Source organism: Falco punctatus (assembly GCF_963210335.1).
Source record: "Falco punctatus genome assembly, chromosome: 1".
In the NCBI taxonomy this organism is placed as follows: domain Eukaryota; kingdom Metazoa; phylum Chordata; class Aves; order Falconiformes; family Falconidae; genus Falco; species Falco punctatus.
The window spans coordinates 10036370-10054206 of NC_137580.1; the positions used below are offsets into that span (position 1 = coordinate 10036370).

Below are 17837 nucleotides of genomic sequence, written 5' to 3' on the forward strand. Positions count from 1 at the left end.
GAAACCAAGTGAATCAACAGTATTTTTACTAATGAATATTGAGGGATAGTCAAAGTGCTAGAAGTGAGAGCAGACTGTAAGACAAAAGGAAGCAAAAGTAATAATATTCTACAGAAATAGCTTATGTTACATTATTAGTTCAAAGAAAATGAAATTATTCACTGATACTAAGGGTTAGACTTCAATTAAAGTTTCATTTATTCATGCCTTTAAAAATTATAGTAAATGGTTAATGACTAATAATTTTCATAAGTACATTAGTAACTAATGATGTGACTTGTACATGTAAAAGATTTCAGCTGAATCTAGCGAGAAACATTAGCATCTATCTTTTCCTATTTTTTTCTGAATTCTTTCAGGGGAAGTGTTACATACTTGCATACAGTGTAAAATTTTATCAGTCACATTTGAAAATAATGAAGAAGTTTGTTCACTGGACTAGAGATACCAGGCTTGGTTTACAACACGCTGAGATTCATATTAAGAGATAGGCTAGAGTTCAATTATACTTTCTGACTTTATTGATAATATCTACAGTTATTTATGTTGGCTGTTAAAAGGTTTACATTGATTTATATATTTCACTTACTTAAAAAAACTGTTGTATGCTTTTTTTTTTCCTTGGTAAGATACTGAAATACCTCTTGAAGAGTTGAAGATCACTTTCACTTTTCTGCTTTTATCTTCCTCTACAAAAAGATAGTAATTTGAATCCCAGTATTAATTCTGCCATTAATTTTAGGGACTCTTTCTATGGCTATTTGTCATGACTTAACCCCACCCAGCAACTAAGTACCACACAGCCACTTGCTCACTCCCCACCACTGGTGGGGAAGATAATCAGAAAAGTAAAACTTGTGGGCTGAGATAAGAACAATTTAATAATTGAAATAAAGTAAAAGATAATACTACTAATAATAATAGTAACAGAAAGAGATAACAAAAAGGGGAAGAGGAAAAAAACCCCACAGAAACAAGTGACGCCCAATACAGTTGCTCACTCCCCACTGACCGATGCCCAGCTAGTCCCTGAGCAGCGACTGGTGGCCCCCTACTAACTCCCCCCAGTTTATATACTGAGCGTGATGTTCTGTGGTATGGAACATCCCTTTGGCTAGTCCAAGTCCTGGCTCGGCTCCCTCCTGGTTTCTTGTGCACCTCTGCACAGGCAGAGGGCATTAGAAGCTGAAAAGTCCTTGAGTGAGGGTAAGAACTACTTAGGAACAACTAAACCATCAGTGTGTTATCAACATTGTTCTCATACTAAATCCAAAACACAGGACTGTACCAGCTACTAGGAAGAAAATGAACTCTATTCCAGCCAAAACCAGGAGACTATTTTTGTTTCTTTTAAATCTGCAATACTTTGCAAGAAAATAGTAGAATGTGCTTCCTGAATAAGTTGGTTATGTCTAGATCCACTTGGATCACAGGAAAATTTGAATGAATGAATGATTGGGTGTGGACTTTAGGGACTAGCTCTTGGTCTTTGGACTTTGATTTAGGTACCGAAGTCTTTTCATGAGCCTTATTGTGTCTGTACTTTTTATCTGGGAGAGAGGAATAATAGTGTTTCTATACCTTTCAGGATAAATAATGAAACTCTGAGTGTTTTTACACTTTCCTGCAAAAAACTTTGTACATGTTACCTGGAGTATTTCTACGTTACCTTGGCTATTCATAAAAAGGAAAGCAAGGATAGGATAAACTCAATATTTCTACCAGCAGGGTTTTTCAAATACAGATCCTTCTGAATTGTTGTGTCTGCTGAGCTCAAACTGATTCTAATAACCTTGTTATATAAGCTGTTCTGTGTGATAGTCTGCATCCTATATGCTGTGCTGTCCCATTGCTCTGAGCAAAACAGAGGTGATGCATTAGGTATTCACTAAATGAGGTTTGCTAGAGGGTAGAGTGCTCTGGTTTCTTTCCGTAGCATCACCTTTAAAGAGGCAGAGTTTCTACACACTGCATCTTACTCTCTGGGGTCACTCAAAATAAAGGTGAGACAATCCTGTTGGCCATGGACCACACTAGAGTGCTTTTTTGTGTATATCTTAAACAGGTTAAAGAAGTAAATAGGATTTTATAATTCACAAAATTTTTACAATGTGAAACAGCTATCAAGCTATTTTTCAGATATTTATGCCATATTATGTTTCCTTTTATGATATTTCATTTAAATAGATATGTAGTTTAACTTACATTGATTTTGATATTTTATTTTTTTTAAAGCTCAGGCCTAGCAGTATTGTAAAGCTTAAAACTTTCAAAAGGGAGACACAATTCCCTTTCGTTTGGAGAAGATTTTAACTGCACTGAAATATATGATACAGAATGTAAAAACAAAAACAAATTCCATATAATGCCTTAATAAAATTTTTAATGCAGGGTTCCATTTTCCTAGTTATTTCTTCACGGAAAAGGAATAAAATGTGTTAGAACTCTTCAACGCACTTTGCAGCTTCAATAGATGGAGTTGAATAGGTTTCCCTTAACCTGGATTATCACTGCATGGGTATTGAAATCATGTTCCTTGTGAACTGAAATTTCATCTTTGTTAACAAAGGAACTGGCAGAGCTTTTTAGAAGTTAGCACCATTATTATAAAGCCTCTTTCTATCTTAGCATTAAACTACTAGAGCCAATTATGACATGACCTGGTTTGTCAATTAATGCTTAAAACAAATACTTGAAAATAACTGACTTAAGAATATGATAGTTATCTGTTAGTATTTTATTTTTCCTTTAAAGTGATACCCTAAAAATGAATCCTTAAGGACTTAAGAAAGTGCTTGGTTACTATTGCTTTTAAGTTATGTCTTGTATCAGAGGAGTCCCTGGCCCTGAATAATGATTCCACCATAAAGCAGCATAGCTTTCATTAATTTCAAAAGTCTAGTTCCATCTATTGTCAGCTTCTGTGCCACCAGACTGTAGCTTCCTAGGAATATTAAGTGAGAGTGGATGAAAATGTGCAAAAGTCACAGGTGTATGCATATAGCTCTTAATTACAAAGAAACAGTTCATAAACGTTGCTGAAAAGGAGTTGAGAAGAACACAATAAAAACTAGTAAAAGGGCAGGTCCAAAAGCTGCAGGCTAATGAAGGAAAATAAAGTTTTCTTACTCACTCAGACAACTTTGCCATATGTACTGTTGGTACATGAGGCAAGTGAGCATTTGTGGGTTGGCATCTTTTACTGTAAAATCAATGACTAAAGAAATGGAACAGCTTTATTATTAAATGTGATTTCTGTTTAGATTTGTATTAGACCAATGTTTTGTATCCTTCAAAAAACTTCCAGTAGTATTTGAGAATGATTTTTCTATTTCCTGATGTCTTCTATTTATTACTTTGGTGCTAGATCAGGCTTGTACTGTAAAAGATGAGGAAGGAGCAAATTTGGTCAAAGCCAAATACCTGAGGTATCAAGGTGCATACAAGATTTTGTACATTGAAAATACGATTTTTGCAACAAGTGGGAGAACAACAGGAGGAAATAGGATCTGCCAGTCTGAGAAACAAAGCATGTTCCTTGTTCAGTATTGACCTGTAAATTTTTGCAGTTCAAATTGCAGTGGTAAGCATTAAATTAAAATTAGAAGTGCAGAATGTGGCTGACAGCCTTTAAGAAAGTTTGCTCATTTGTGAGCATTTGGTGAAAATGGGTTCAGCATGAAGTGTGTGTGGCATGATATCCCATAAAATATGGTTAAAGCTTATTGTTTAACTACATCTAAGACTCTCTGATAGAATCAAAGCTTAACAATCAAACTTGTTTAATCCGCATGTAGCAGTTAGTAGAGCTAAAATTGTAAACCTGTGGTTTATTACATCTCTTCATTGGTAAATATTAAATATGGATTTGTGAGAACTGATTGAAAACCTTCAGCTTGGATTGTGTGAAAATTTGAAGTGGAACATTGATTAAATAGGTATGTGTTAAGTAATTTACTTGATACCCTCATTTCTTCTTTCTCCAGTCTTCTCTCCAATGAAATTCAGCACTTTTCTACCTTCTGACTGTTGAAACTTGGCAGAGAAAGCAGCACTTGTTTGGTAGCAATCAGATGACTGAACAGTGTGACATTGCTTCCCTGGTTTGGTGGGTTCTCAGATTAAAAGATAGTTGAATTTTATTTTTTTTTTCTGGGTTGTCTCCATTTAGAATATGTCTGAAAAATAGTTTAGAATAAAATCTTCAAGCAGAGGTCCAGGCTGCAGTCAGCAAAATTATTTTGAAGGGTAGTGGTGTAACTTGAAGGACAGGTGCAAACTGAGGAGATTTCAAAGGACTGGGAAAGGTCACAGTAGGGGGAAGGGGCTTACAGGTAAAAAAGACAGAACAGAAGGATGAACTGGGGAGGTGAAGAGGACAATAGTTCTGTGGAATACAATACATAGTGCAAATTGAATCCATAAAAGATGGAAAGCAACACTGGAATAATAAAGCTATACTGCCTGTGCGCTATGGTGTCTGATGAAAAAGGGGAGATTCTTTTAGAATAAGGCTATTTGAAGACAAGGTGAGGGTACAGAGAAAATTTTTGTAGATCATGATTAGAAAGGTTAGAAAATGTGGGAGGAAAAAATAAAAGGGAAGCTGTGGAGTAATATAATTGACAAGGTTGACAGCCTCCTTACCAAACTGAAGAAGTTAATGAGCATGTGGAGTTACATATTTTTATATCTGTTGAACCGGTGTAATACTTGAGAATGCAAAACATATTAGTGGGCTTATTGGTAATGCCACTGACCATGGAGGATTGTAGAAGGGAAACTAAGCTTTCCTAAAAAACATTGCAAGAAAAATAAAGCAAAAAGTCTTTGCTTTGTAAGAGCATAACTCTTACAAAGAAGTTAGGTGGCTGACTTTTTGAATTTGTCAGCGTTGGTTAAGTACATTCAAATGCTCAATGATGCACAGATACTGAAAAATGGTAATTCCAAGTACTTGCATTGAGTAGCCCCATACAAATGGGGAATTAGGCACATAGACTACACTAAAGCAAAAAAGTGATTCATATGAATTAAATTTTAGAGTACATTTTTTTTTTTTTTTTAACACCGAGGTAGGTATTACCATTAAGCAGTCAAATGCTTTTGTCTGTGACTTTGTTCAGTGATGGTCTTGAGAAATAGTAAAACTTGTGATGTTACTTGTTGAAAACAGTAGACAGTGTGTCTCGTATCAGAGAAAGATACAGGATATTTCCTCTTACGATACGAATCCCAATCCACTGGGGCCTCTAAAAAGGCTGATTTTGATGGATCTGTTGAGAGTGTAAAGATGGGACTAGTTTTGTGGGTTTTTTAAAGTGCTGCTCAGTGACAGGACAAGAGGCAGTGGGGAGATGCTGAACCACAGGAGGCTCTGTCTGATCCCTGCTGAGACACTGGAGGTATCACTGGGATTTGTTTACGTATAAAGGTGATGTACTGTGTATAATTTTCTTACTAGCATTGGCCTATTAAAATGCATCGGCAAAGACTTGTGTTTGTAGGAGGGTTAACTTTGCAAACTCATTTTCTATGATCAACAGATCAGGGAACATACGATTTTCTATTCAATGAATGAAGAGGAATTTAGTATCCAAAATGTGTTTATACCAGCAGCATCTGGTTAATCAATCTTACACCGGTTGAATGTGGTATCAAACAAAACCGATCTATAATATTTATGATGACACTACTCCATTTTTTCATTTTCAGAGCTTTAAGTTGACCTGTGTTACCTCATCACCTTTGAAATCACAGTGGAACCTAAATTCACAGCTAAGGCTAAATATTTTTTAAGGGTTTTTCAAACAGATGTGGTCTCTCAAACTAGCACGTATGTGATGATGAAGTACTATTCACTCTTGACCCTTTTACTTTATTTTTTTTTCTTTACAAGGTGCCTAAAATGTTAACTGCTCTTAAGAATTACTTGTTGATTTCATCCTCTAATAGGTAATACCATAATATAAAGTGAAATTCTTCTCTGAGACTTCCTAGTCATCAATTTTCACTCCCTTTTCCTACTGTATTCTTTATTTCTATCCACATCCCTAGAGTACCTAATTTTGATGGAAAATGTTCTTCATCTCTAGTCTCTGAATGCCATGAATCTCAGTCATATTGTTCTTTTTTGATGGTTTAGCCTTCTTAATGGTTATAAATATTTAACAGTGGGTGCTATTAGACTAATTAGTGGTATATGCTCTAATCACTTCACATGTGGACTCTTACAAAATTTTCCTGTTTAATAATTGGCACTTAAGATCTGTTAAAAAAACCCACAAAAGTCTGTTCTACAAATATCAAGCTATTGTGCTAACTCTCATCTGGGCCATCTACCAGTACAACATCAAGATTCAAAAGATGCGTCTTCAAATGTAAGATCCAGCTTTTTTTCAGCAGCCAGCTGAAAGTATGGATGTTAAAGCACAGAAATATGTCTACAGACTATGTCTGTGAGTTGTGTAGAGAGTAGACTGTTATTCTCCAGGTGTTAACACTGCTGAGTATTGATGTAGGTCTACTCAGGTGAACACAGTGTGGGCCAACAAATACACTTTCTTGCCACTCACTGGTGTACACTGTAAACTATTAATCCCTTGATTTGCTATTAGCTGCAGCTATGGTGAAACTTTTTACTCATATGTGGGATTTTTAGGGAAATTACTAGCTTGTGTAGTGAAGCAACTGTTGATATGAAAATTTTGATACAAGACTAGGACAAAGTTGCCTGAAAGTAGGACGATTTAATCATATTGCTGAAGAGATGTATCCTGATACGGTTTCCTGTGTGTTTCACTCATTTTATCTGTGTGTTTCACTGTGCTTCTACACAGCACATGTGGAAGCTAGCAGGAATTAGTCAGTAATTAGTCAAATTAGCATGTTAACACTATGCAAGATGGTCATCTCCCCTTCCCCACCAAGAGTCATCCATCAGGATCTTGCCTGAGGCCATCTGCTTCTTTTAAACTATTGAATGCTTTTATTCTTTTGTGTAAATAGAATAAGCTTGTTCTAGATGTACCTTTTGTGCCATATGCGGTATCTGCATGACACTAAAAAGACCAGTCAGAAAGTAGTCAGCTACTTATTCCTCCATGTTTGGCTTTCAAAATAATTTCTGACCTTTTATAACTGAATTCAAGTGGCTCTTTGCATAGTCTGCTTTAGTAAATCTCAGCACCTTACCTCTGTTGGGTGAGAGAAACCAAGCAAACACAGTTTTCCCTGTTACGGGCTGGTGAAAACCAGCTGGGACTGTCAGAAGAACCATGTGGAAAGGATGGGAGGTCTGCAAGGTTGTAACAGGAGAGCAGGCAGAGTCTGGACAAAAGTGATGGTAATGTATCATATTATAGACATTTTGGAGGGATCCAGGATGCCTCTTAAATGTCACGTGACTGTTTGATGCATAGGTTTTCATGCTGTCTTTTCTCATGTTTCAGTCTTTTAAGAATCCCTGTGCTGTCTGATCATGAATTTTGCATGCCTGCCTTATCTTCGTTCCCGTAGTAGTGCACTTTACTAAGACATGAAGACCTTATGAAATCAGAGCTGTAAGTGTCATTACAGTGTGGCTTTCTCAGGTGGCAATTTCAGTTATCACTAAATATTTGTGAGATAGGAAGTAATCCGAGGTTATATGTGTCAGGTACCCTAGAACTTTCTATCAAAAGGACAAAGACCTTGTGCTCAAGAGAGACTTCTTGGGAAGAGGCTGAAATGATAAAATGGACTTCCATATAAAATAGGGACAGTGGTAGCCTTTTTCTAATTCAATTCAGTCTTACCCTATTTCAATGTGTGCAATGATAGAAAGACTCAGAAAATATAAAAACAATTAAAAATATGCTGTTAAAACCCTTCTGTAAAAGCATCTTTTCAAACTAGCAAACTTATTTCAGGCTTCCTTATGAACGTAAAAGTTACCAAACAAACCCCACAAAACCAACCACCACTAAGAAAAAAAAAATAAGCCTTGAGAATAAGTGGGCACTTTAAAAGAAATGAAGAATTGACACCCCTCTTTTTCCTGTGGACTTCTCTGTTACAGAATATTCCATCAGCAGTTTGGAATAGTTCTGTGAATATTATGCTTGCATACTTGCGAACCCCATAACCATTCAGTGAGTGGTCCGAGTGCATTTTAGTGACAATAAAAAGAGGAAACACAATGAAAAACAGTGAACCTACCATTAATTAAATAAAAGTAAAATCCAAGTTTTCTTTTGTTACTAGGACTGATGAGGCATGAAAAATGAAAGAATGCATTGTGAGATGCAGATATCAAGCTTAGTTTTCACAGATGACAGATGAAAAAATCCTTAACAGATATCAAACAAAAGGTTGTATAATTTTTTGTTTGAAATTCTTAACGTGCTGACTAGGTTACTAGACACCCTCTGCTCTAAAACCATGATCAAAGTTTAATATAGGTTTTGTGTCATTTTTATCAAGTATTTTTCCAGTTTAATTTCACAAAAAAACCTCAAACTCAGAATTGTGACCAAACCACATAAGATTAAAACAACAATAAATATTCTATAGAGATGGCAGAGAACATTTTTTAAATTATGCATCTACCAGTAGGTAAGATCAACACTGACAACGAAGAAAGAAAAAAGGGAAAGAAACAAAACCGAAAGTAATGGCAAATATCAATATTACTGAAAGCTACTGATTTCAGAAGCACCTACTTTTTACTAGGCAACTTAATCCTGGTTTCAAAGCCCTTAAGGATCCTTACCACATGGATTTTCAATATCAGTTAGGGCTAAGTTACACAGAGAAGTTGCTTTAGGGCCATATGTTACCAAGCCTCAGCTGCTATGCAGTAATTGCCTTCACTTTGCAATAATTGTGATTTAGTCCGTAGCAAATGCACGGCCTTCTGAGATAATTCGGCCCACAATTAGAACGCTAAGGGGACTTCACACATGATGCATGCAACAATTGCCAATATCAGTGGTATCCAGTAGCTACTCTGCGTGTCTTGTTTGTATATACTAAGTGTATATCGAAAGAATTTCCATTTCAAACGTGCAAATAGGTAGCAAATAGAACTTCTTAAAGCCGAGCTCATAAATACTCCTTCTAGGATCAATAGGTAAGTATCTTTAATTGGTTTTTGAAACCAGGATTTAAAATCAGATTTATATATTACAAAAGTTCATTAATGTTTCCTTTTAATCCAAGTATTTTACTCACTGTGTATGAAAAGGAAGAAGTCCATATTCAAGAATATAAGTACCATTCAAACGTGGAAGATACATTTTCGTACTATTTAACATAGGTTGCTTAAATCTATATTATTAAAAACAGTTAATACAAGTTTCAAAGGACAAATCTACGAACTTCAAAACTTATTAAATTTAGTCTTCCCATTGTATAATCTAGAGAAAGAAAGTTTAGGCTACATCAGGAAAAAAAATAGTTTTTTCCATCATAAGTTACAAAACCTTTTTTTCATATGGCTTTCAGCAACCTTTTAGCTGTAGAGGGTTTCGGGTTTTTTTAGAAGCAAAGCCATGAATATTGAAGGTTTTATAATAATTGATTTAAAGATTAATGCTACACTGTATGCGTTTGATCGTGGAATATAAATGCTAATGCTGAAATGGGAAGCTCCAGAATCATCAAAAACATTGGAGAAACCAAAAAGATTGAAATAGATTGTCCTGTTACAGTACAGGAAATATTTAGAAATACCTCTTATCATGTGATATTCTAAGGTTTGTTTTTCCAATTTATGATAGTTATTTCACATAAGAAAATGTTTTATTTTTTCTGCATTCTAAATATGGGGTGGAGTTTTTGTTGGTTTTTTTGTGGTTTTTTTTTTTTTTATCTATGCCACTTCCAGTTTCCATGCACACTCTGATACAATGCCTGAGAAATCACATCAGTAACACAGGGAATAGAGCTGCAGTGTAATAGTTTTTTCTAATTCCAGTTCTGATCCTTGAATAATGGTTAAAATGTGTTCCAGAAAAGGCAAGTAATAATCACATCAAAAGTCTTAAAGTACCCAGCTTCATGTATGAGAAACAGTCTTTGGGAGTGGGGTTTGCACATTTTTAACCTGTCACTATCAATCAGGGGAGCAAAACAAGAGCTTTGGGTTCCGTTTACCACGTTACTGCCCCACGCAGTTTGAGTGAGATGCGGTGTGTTGCGTTGCATCGGCTGGGTTCTGAATCTCTCCCCAGCCACAGTTAAAGGCTTCAGACAGAATTAAAACCCATCCTCACGCAAGACGGTAAAACGATTTTTAGATCATCATTTTCTCACGTTTATTCATATAAGGAGTTAGAAAGCCAAAGTATGTCTTTAAACCCTCATTTGGATTCAAACAGGTGCAAGTTGCAGAAGCAGCTTTCTGAGGAGTGGCTTTCGGACTGCTGGTTATATTGGTGGCAGCTTTAGCTATACTAGCCCTTGTAGGCTCCATCCTTGCCTGACCTGAGCCTTTGTGTCAACCGCAATTAGATTAATTACGGTTTCTAGCGAAAAGCAAGAGCTTTAAATACAGAACGCTTAGTGAGTTCATGTAGCGATATGACAGGGAAGCTGGGATGAACCTATGTGCGTTTTGACAATAATTGATGTTCTGTCTTAGTTGTCAGCTATCTCTCAGTTTAAGCATATGGCATATGACTGAGCTAACAGCAAGGCGATACGTCACTGTCAGCGTTTGGGTGTGTCTTTTCTCAGTGCATGGCGTACCTGATGAGACACCACCATCAAATTACGGTAGGCTTGGGAGCTGATTCTCCTCTTGATTAATGACACTAATTGAAGTTAAAGTCTGTGCGCACATCAAGGGCAGAACAGAACCTTCTTAATTTGTCTCTTTCTACACAGCTAACACCCACTCTTGGTGGAGAAGTTCCAGTGAGCGTAGGCTTAGAAGCATTTAAGGTTCTTGCTTTCTTGTCATAGGTTGCTAATAAATCCCACCAACATATCAGTTTTGATGGGAATTATTTGTGCTCTGTTTTTATTTGATTTTGTTTTGTTTTAAAGAAAAGGTCTAGGATCAATGTACTGCATTCTGCTAATCATGTCTTTAAAAATAATCACAAAGCTTTATAATGGCAATAGGAGTGACAGCTACTAACTGGTTATGTTGAAACTCAGAGTTTAGATGAGAGTTATCAACATACTGAACAGGGTTCTTAAACCTGTCAGTAAGAACAGATCAGGTTTTCTGTTCTGTTTGTGGGTGATTTACTGCTTTTCTGGTTACTGATGAGGAAAGTGCATGTCTCTGTAATGATTCTTGGCTATGACTGGAAACATGGAACAAACACAGTAATTGTGCTGTTTTGCTTCTAAATTTGGAGTCACTCTTGGGGCCCTAAATTAAAGTTTTGGGAATTTATAATTGCTGAAGAGAGGTGAGCTCTTGCTAGCTCAAAATTGATGAAATTTATATTGCTCTGATTTATGCTACTTACAAAAAGCTAAATAAGCCACAAACAATTATCTGTCATTTAAAAGGAAAAAAATAAATAGCTGATAATGTCTGGGTAGCTTGAAATCCTTGCTATTGTACAGTTCATATCTTTTTTTACAAACTTTCTTTTTTATTGTAACAAGTAGTGAAGACCTTTCACAAAAAAAATTTGTAAAAGCTTTAAGTTCAAAACTGTTTAAAATAGTAACTAGTAACTGCTGTTAGCATACATTTGAAATAAAACTAGAACCTGTTAGGATAAAATATTAGTTGCTTCTCAGCCAGTTGAAAATATAGCTTTTTGATCTATTCTTTTGGCTTACCCAAAGGAACTCCAGGTTAGTTTGAAGCCTGTGAAGAGTATAAATCTGAGGCCTCGTAAAGGCATTGGTAAACTAATATGGTTCACAACTTGACACAGTGGAGAAGGAGTTTGAGGGGAGGATACCTCTGTCCCCTGCTGCAGTGCTTATTTTTGAGTGATAACCATGCTGCTGTGTTTGTGTGTCTGTCCAGTCTGTCTAGATAATTGGCTGCTTGTGACACCTTTGTAAATAAGGCCATGGGATAAGCAATTACCTTCTCTCTTGTATAGCGTTAGAGATTGGAAATATATCTGCTGAAAGACAGAGAATTAACAGAAGATCCTCGGAGACTCTTTAGAGGTTCTGCAAGTTCCTGAGCATCGTCTTCCATGAACTGAAGTGGAAACTGCCCTGGCACAGCACCACCTTGACCGTTCTAGTCTTCATGAGCTGCAGGTACTGACTGTAATGGGCACTGCCAGAACTGCGGTGCTGCTGGACATGCTTGTGTACTCTTGAGCAGCATTTGCTGTGACGCAGGACAGAGGTGGTGATCATGTTCCTAGATAGCAGCTGGGTTTAGCCTGGTTTTTACATGTTTCTGGGCACAATGAAACCTTAATTTTCTTTTGGTTCCCACTGCAATTCTGCAGTAAAATTATGGTAACAAACTGCCCACAATAGTTTGCTCTATTAATATGCCAGTTGCTTCTAATTAGCAATGTGTTTGACTTCACGATTTCAGATTGAATTGCAGAACTGGCATTTAGAAACGGGAGACAAGTCAAAAAACCATAACCCCAAAGTAATTGCTTTTTGTGCTCCAGTAAAACTTAAACAAAAACTTGAGTCACCTTTGAAGAAATTTTTTGCTAGAAGAGTAAAGTTTTGGGGCCTCTTTAGTATTGGATTCTGGCCCAAGCACTACCACGGTATTGCAGGTGTGATAGGTCGGATAGGCCATTTCCTCTTTTTTCTCCTTGCTAAGGTGGGAAATACCGACCTCTTTTGTAAATCACCCTAATAGCTGTAGTCAAAAAGTTTTTGTTAAGGTTAGTAGTAGTACTACACCAACCCTATGTACTTAAAATGTCTTCTAGTCATCCACTTATAGCATAGCAGGTAAGCTATGAGACGATGTAGGTGAGCAATTACAAATTGAACAAATGACTGTGGAGCCTGGAGAAGAGACTCAGGGGGAATCTTGTCAGTGTGTACAAATACCTGAAAGAAGGGTACAAGAAGAGGACGGAGCCAGGCTCTTTGCAGTGGTGCCCAGTGACAGGGCACGAGGCAATGGGCACAAACTAAAAGAGAGGACGCTCCATCTGAACATCAGGAAACGCTTTTTCACTGTGAGGGTGACTGGCACAGGTTGCCCAGAGAAACTGCAGATCTCCACCCTTGGAAATATTTAAAAGCCATTTGGACACGGTCCTGGGCAACCACCTCTGGGTGGTCCTGCTTGAGCAGAGGGGTTGGACAGTATGCCCTCCAGGGGTCTCTTCCAACTTCAGCCATTCTGTGAATAAGTAAATTATGTCAAATATGTTTGGAGAACCTTTTTACCTTTCTGAGAGGCACTTCTCCCCACCTCTTTCTGTAGCAAGAAAACCTCTGTAGAAAGAGACCTACTCTAAGCATAGAATTTGAAAGAGGAAAAGTGTTTGCTACATTATTTTGTCTCTCATGATGTAAGCATGGTATTATATCAATGCTATGGCCATTCTGTTTCTCTTTTTTTAAGAACAGAAAGGATTGCTATTTTGATGTTCACTGTAATAAGTCTTACTGTACTTATTTCCATATTATCCCTATTCTGACTGGGTAAGTAAGACTCTACAGAAATTAAAAGTAATTTTTTTAGTGCTTCAAGATGTGAAAAATCACATTTCTATAAGTAATTAATTTCATTGATATTTTGTACTGTTTTCAGGACTACCAATTGTTCTTGTAACTCTTTGAAAAACATACAACAAATTTATGTGCTTTCTGCAAGGCAGATCCAAACACGGGACACTATTTTAGTAATAGTATGATTAGTAGTGGCATTAGTATTCTTTTCCAGTTTAATATGTTAATGTTCATTGCCTACAGCTTTATTCTGCTGCTTAAAAATGAGAATTGTAAATTTCCACACACATTAATGTTGGTTGTTGGGCTTTTTTTTTGCACATTAGGAAGAGATTCAGTCTGGTATTGTAAAGACCACTAGGTGAGAGAGGATGTGGAGCTGAAGGAAGTTTTTCCTGTGCTAGGAAATGTGTCTGTTATTAGGATGTTTGGGTGTTTTATCAGACAGTTGTTAGGAAGATGTTACTATATATAAAAGTTAAAGTTTATTAGAAATACTTTTGTAGCAAGATTTTAGTTAGATCCTAAGGTTTTTTTCTTGATAGTTATTGGAAACTGGTGAGTTGAGATTTTTTTGCTGCCTTCTATATTGACAAGACTTATAAGGAGTCTGAGAGAAAAATCAACATTAAATCATGTGTATTGAGGGACTAGAATAGTTGGACAACATTGAACCTGAACAGTGTGGAATGTGAGTTAATGGAAGTGGGTAGGGATTGTCCAGTTTTCATTAGTGCAACCAAACAACTTGATAAAATCAGGTGTCTTAATCAGAGTAGTATGTACTCCTGTCTGTTTAAGGACTCTTTTATCTATCAACCTTGTAATTGGACTATTAAGTGGCAAGAAAAATAATCGCCATGCTTGCTGCTAAGCTTAGAAGTAGAATCTCATTCAAACCCAAGTCAGAAATAACAAGTGCCCTGAAATGCCTGAAACAGCAATACTGTCCCCTGGGTTTGTAGCTCCCTGCTTTTGCTTTTAAAACAGATGGGAAGCTGCACCCTGCATTTTTCACAGAGGTGGGCTGATTATCTGGCCAGGAAGCCAGGGGTGTTTCAGTGCCACTGGTTTCTAGGAGAGGAGCAGAAGGCAATGTATAGGTTCCAGAGGGAATGTATTCATCAAATTTCTTTGTTCGCATCAGGCCATATTTAGAGAAGCAGTCTGTTGGCTATGCATATATGATTATACAAATGAGTTGGTTCTGTTGGTAGAGATAAATCAGTTTTTTACATTGTAAGCTGCTAAGGGTAGTCTGCTCCAAGAATTTAGTATGTGATGTGGTATGGGGCAAAATTATTTTACTGGTCATTTTAAATTATAGCACATGCCCACACGAGTGCAAGTTTCCTTGTGAAGACCTGTTAACCCACCTGCACTGACAACTGCAGACCAATCTTTTGCAGGCTTCAGGTGTGCCAGCCCTGCAAGCCTGATGCAAACATGATGTCTGTCTGGATTCACAGTACTGGACATGAGCTAATATTTGTAAGATTGAAAAAATTGTATACAGTTCATGGAGGCATGGCTGCTAAGCCTGCATGGCCCTATGTTATGGAACAAATTTACTCAAGTTCTCTACTAACTTCAAGATTTCTGTGATGTGCCTTGTTCTGCTCTGTTTTGGAGAACAAAATGTAAGTGAGAAACGGTGCACTATAAATTCAAATCCAGTTTACTGAACATTAAGTTTTCCTACACAATAAAGAATTTGATTGTTTTGGGGTTTGGGTGGTTTTTTTTTGGAATGAGACTTTATATCCCTACATGGACAAGGCAGGTGCAAGAAAGGCAAAAATGTCTATGGTTAAATAATAATACATAGAAAAATACAGAGCAAAGTGTTTGTGTTTTGCCTCAAAAGCTCTAGGGAGCAGTGCCAATAGAAAGGCATATAAAATGTAGGATTTAAGATGTAAAATGGAAATTAGAAAGTAAATGAAAACTTGAGGAGCAATTAGCTAATATTAAAAAGAACACTGATAAGTATATACAAATCAAGAAGCCTTTTCCTTCTGTTGTACAGTTATGGAAGTAATTATAGATGATGAAAACATTACAGAAAAATACTTGATTTATTTAGAAAACAAACATCCTTGCTCATTCTCTTAGAGAAAGAGCAACAAAAAATGCACTGAAGAGCTACCAAAGGTAGCATTTTTTTTAATCGTTTCTTTTTACACTCTCCAAGCTCTGAAGGAATGTTGAGGTAGAACAGCTTTTGGTGCCTGGATCATCCAGTGGCACAGTGGTATTCCACCAAGAATGAAGTCACTGGTTTGACACTCTACAAAGAGGTCTGGGATTGAGTTTGCACAATAGGACCAAACAGCAATAAAGTAGAAATTCAGAAAGAAGTTACAATTATTGAAAGAGTGTAAAATCAGAGATGGAAAATGGTTCATTTCAAGACTCAAATATTAAAAACTGATTGTAGTTAGGAAGAGGAGGGAGAATAGGTTTAATGTGCAGGACAAAAGCAATTCCTGTCAGTTAAGTATGAGGAATAATCTCCCAAGAGGAAGTGGTGATACTCTTATCACTTAGCACTTTTGTAATTGGGTTGCGTAACAGGTTCTGAAAAACACAGCACTGAAGGGAACAATTCTGCCCTGTCAGATCATTAATTTGCTACTCTTAATAAACCTCCTCTGTATTATGCTAGTTAAATGTAAAATGTACAGATACTTTTCCTTCTTGACGGCCTAAGCACTTCTGTTGTGTGCAGCGCTCACATGTGTGCAGTGGTCTACATGCATAATTTATTTAGCCATGTAGAAAAATGAGCCACAAGTGTTCACAGTAAGAGAGTTAATCAATAAGTCTCAGAATATATCATTGTGAAAGTGATGCTGTGTTTGTTGACTTTTAGACCATCTAGGACTTCATTAACTTGATTCTTTCAGATATTATCTGAAGAACAGACTCACCTAGATAATTTACTGCATATAATTTGAATTTGCTCCAATGATGTTGACATTGGTGATCAGATAATGATGTGCTTATCTTGTTTCAGATGTTTTTAGTACATCATCGAATATACAATTCTTTTGAGGCCCAAAATCTAGTCTAAATAAATTTGTTTTCACTAAATGTGATTATGTCCACTTCATAATTCTGAAGAAGACCAAAGATTTCTAAGGAGCTCTCGTGATCTCCTTTTGTTGAATTTACTGCGTTTAATCTTTCCTCAGCTATCTAGCACAGAAGAGTAAGTTTTCAGAACTGAGTGCTATTAGACAAATGCTTTACATTCTCAAAAGAAAAGAAATTTCTTGTTCATAACAGTTAGAATAAGAACCCAAAGACTTAATGAAGATGCCAGACCCCTGCAATTATAATCAGGTGAAAAAAACCCTAAGGATGTCTGAACAGCTAAGAACCAGATGAAGATTACAGAACAGTTTGTGAGTTGTACAGTTAACCAAATGAATTTAGGCTTTTTTCTGGTATTAATAATATTAAAAAAGAAGTTTACTTGTGTAGGATGCTGAACTGATACTTGAGCTCACCATTTCCCTCACAGCTGGACACAGAAAGGTACATAGTTTTAATTTTTGCAATCTGGAGACACTCCATTTATTTCAATTTGGATTTTTAAAAGCTCTTTCTTCATTGTATGGATGTATTTTTAGAATCAGGTAACAATTGAACTTGTGCTAATGTTTTATTTTCTTTCTCTTTCCTGAGACAAAGCCTCCTATACAAAAGGAATGCAGAGCCATGTTTTGTGGATGCTTTTGCTTCATTATTTCAAGAGTGAAAATAAATAGTAACTCATGACACAACAGGAAGGAAAGAGGAGGGAAATGGGCAAGGAATATCTATAGATTTTTTTAAACCTTGGCTTCTTTCTAGTTATTATCTTGTCAGTCATGTTTTTTAATAAGCATATTAAACAGTGGAAACCTGAAGACAATGTTACTGGAAGGCAGAACCTCTCTGTCTGCTCGCAGTTGTAGAAAAAGGGCTTGAAATCATGCCTGTATTTACTATATTTCAATGTATAGATGAATGGTTACTCAGATTGCTTATTGATCATAACTAGAGGCTTGCACAGCTAATTACATAATATATTGAAATTATGTATTTCTGCTTAATTAGTCATGCACTTGCAAGAAGAGATGTTTGTGTACATTATATTGATAGAACGCATAACAAAATAGGAATCAAGCTTCTATCAAAGTACAGTTTTTAATAATATAGACAGT

At 36.4% G+C, this 17837-nt stretch overlaps 1 long non-coding RNA gene across 2 annotated transcripts in view; it reads left to right on the plus strand.

Moving 5' to 3' along the window:
- The window catches only part of LOC308070069, an 83587-nt gene continuing 65750 nt past the window's right edge, over positions 1 to 17837 (plus strand). For both annotated transcript variants that reach the window (XR_013930607.1, XR_013930608.1), the window contains exon 1: positions 1 to 17837. This exon is cut by the window's right edge. This is a non-coding gene — a long non-coding RNA (uncharacterized lncRNA).